The 3,178-nt window shown below is 37.3% G+C and overlaps 1 pseudogene; it reads right to left on the bottom strand.

Moving 5' to 3' along the window:
* Nucleotides 1-1,186: 1,186 nt before the first annotated feature.
* On the bottom strand, nt 1,187-2,949 carry LOC123940777 (annotated as a pseudogene).
* Nucleotides 2,950-3,178: the final 229 nt, after the last annotated feature.

Below are 3,178 nucleotides of genomic sequence, written 5' to 3'. Positions count from 1 at the left end.
ATGGATGAATAATAATGAATGAATAACAACCTTATCTTTTTTTAAACTGACATTTGGCTAGCCAGCCAGAATGTCAAGAAGGGGCCCACATCATACTTGTACTCGGACTCTGAGCAGTACCAGAAATAACTGGCCAAGGGGGATAAGAATGATTTGTATTTGGGAATGCTCCCTCAAAAGAAAGAAACTAAAGCTGATTATTACTAACTTCATTTCTCTAACTGCCTGTCAATAAATACATATCATTTTACCCAAGTTTAATTTTTAGTTTTGTCCAATATTGAGTTTATCTTTTTATATTACCTTCAGATTTCTAACATAATACATTTTAATATATATATGAATGGAAGTTTAATGAAGTACACATAAGAATTTATTGTTTTTGTCACATAAGAAAAAGTCATCATTTTTCATATATATTTTAATATGCTTCACATATTAGAATTAGATTTGACATCCTGCTGCCATAATATTTGGTAGAAATCTTCATGAATCTAGAAAATCCAGGTTTTAGACTAATGAAATATCAAGGGAAGCTCCTATACTTCTCATTAACTCTAAGTGGTTCCTCAGCAACTAGTCACAAAATACAGAAACACATAGCTACAGATTACGTAATCAGAACAACAAAAGACATATTTAAAAAATGTATTCATCTACCTATCTATCAATCATCTATCACCTCTCTAATCTATGATTATCTACACATCTTCTGTTTACTGCCTTACTCCAAAAATGATTTAGGTGGCTTACAAATGTATACTATGATAAGTGATATAAAAATGAAATTTATATATATAGGTAACAATGATCAGAGCAAAGGAAAATTAAGGGTAAATCAATTCAGGAATTAGGTAATTAAACGACGCACATACCATGAAATTTTACTCACTTTCCAGAAGAAGTCAGCCATCAATATAGTTCTAGCATTTCTTATAACCTGGGAAACTGGTTCCAGAGAACGGTGAGATCAGGAGAGGCATACCTCAGAGATATCACAGGTGCAGTTCTGACCACTGCAATACAGCTAATATCTCAATAACGTGAATCAAATGAATTTTTCATTTTGCAGTGTATGCAAATGTGATATTCACATGACACTGTAGTCCATTAAGTGTGTAATATCACTATTTCAAACAAATGTACATATCTTAATTAAAAGATAATTTATTTCTAAAAAAAAATGCTAACCACTGAAAGGCTTTCTAGTGAGTTGTAATCTTTTTGCTGTTGGAGGGTCTTGTCTCCAAGATGAGAGCTGCTGACTGATCAGGGCGGTGGCTTCTGAAGGCTGGGGTGGCTGTAGCAATTTCTTAAAATAAGAGAACAATGAAGATTGTCACATCAATTGACTCTTCCTTTCACAAATGATTTCTCTGTAGCATGCAATGGTGCTTGACAGCATTTTACCTACAGACCTTCTTTCAAAATTGGAGTCAGTCCTCTTACACCCTGCTGCTGCTCTTATCAGTAAAGTTTATGTACTATTCTAAATCTTTTGTTGTCATTTCAACAATCTTCACAGTATCGTTACTGGGTGTAGATTTCATCTGAAGAAACCACCTTGCTGATCTGTGAGGCAACTCCTCATCTGTTGAAGTTTTATCATAAGATCTCAGCAATGTTGTCCCATCCTCAGGCTCCACTTCTAATTCTAGTTCTCCTGCTATTTCCACCACTTCTGCAGTTACATCCTCCACTGAAGACTTGATCCCCTCAAAGTTATCCAAGAGGATTGGAATCAACTTTTTCCAAACTCCTGTTCATGTTGATATTTTGACCCCTTCCCATAGGTCATGAATGTTCTTAATGACATCTAGAATGGTGAACCCTTTCCAGAAGGTTTTCAACCGACTTTGCCCAGATCCTTCAGAGGAATCACTTTCTATGGCAGCTATAGCCTTACAAAAATGCACTTCTTCGAAAGTTACACTTGTAAGTTGAAATTACTCCTTGATCCACGGGCTGCAGAATGAACGTTGCACTAGCAGCCATGAAAACAACATTAATCTCGCACATCCCCATCAGAGCTCTTGGGTAACTCGGTGCATTGTCAACGAGAGTCATATTTTGACTGGTATCATTTCTTCTCAGCGGTCGGCCTCAACAGTAGAATACAAATATTCAGTAAATCACATTGTAAAGAGATGTGCTGTCATCCAGGCTTTGTGTTCCATTTATAGAGCACAGGCAGAGTAGATACAGCGTAATTCTTGAGGGTGCTAGGATTTGGGGGAAGGTAAATGAGCACCAGCTTCAACTTCAAATCACCAGCTTCATTTAGCCCTGAACTAGAGAATCAGACTGTCATTGGAAGCTTTGAAGCCAGACATGGATGTCTCTTAAAGGTATGTGAATCCTAGATAACATCCTCTTCCATTGTAAGACTGTTTCGTCTAAGTGGAAAATCTGTTGTTTAGTGTCGCGGCCCGCATTAATTATCTTCGCTAGATCTTCTAGATAACCTGCTGCAGCTTCTCCATCAGCACTCACTGCTTCACCTGGTACTTTTATGTAATAAAGATGGCTTCTTTCCTTAAATCTCATGAACCAGTCTCTGCTAGATTCAAACTTTTCTTTTGCCACTTACTCATCTCTTTCAGCCTTCACAGAACTGAAGAGAGTTAGGTCTTTGCACTGAATTAGGCTTTGATTTAAGGAAATGCTGTGGCTGGTTTGATTTTCCACCCAGACCACTACAACTCTCCATCTCAGTAATATTACTCTTTCGCTGTCTTATCATTCATGTATTTCTTGGAGTAGCTCATCTAGTTTCTTTTGAGAACGTTTCCTCTGCATTCATGGCTTAGCTAACTGGTACAAGAGGCTTAGGTTTCAGCCTATCTCAGCTTTCAATATCCTTTCCTTACTAAACTTAATCATTTCTAGCTTTTGACTTAAAGAGAGAGACATGTGACTCTTTCTTTCACTTGAACACTTAGAGGCCATTGTAGGGTTATTGTTTGACCTAGTCTTAATATTGCTGTGTCTCAGGGATTAGGGAGACCCAAGGAGACGGAGAGAGGTGGAGAAACAGCAGGTCAGTGGAACAGTCAGAACATACACACAACAGTTATTAAGTTAGTTATCCTACATGGGTGCAGTTCATGGTACCCCAAAACAATTTATTAGTAACATCAAAGATCACTGATCACAAATCACCATAACAAACATAATG

Source organism: Meles meles, chromosome 4 (assembly GCF_922984935.1).
Source record: "Meles meles chromosome 4, mMelMel3.1 paternal haplotype, whole genome shotgun sequence".
Classification (NCBI taxonomy): Eukaryota; Metazoa; Chordata; class Mammalia; order Carnivora; family Mustelidae; genus Meles; species Meles meles.
This window is presented reverse-complemented; position numbering and strand designations above follow the sequence as displayed.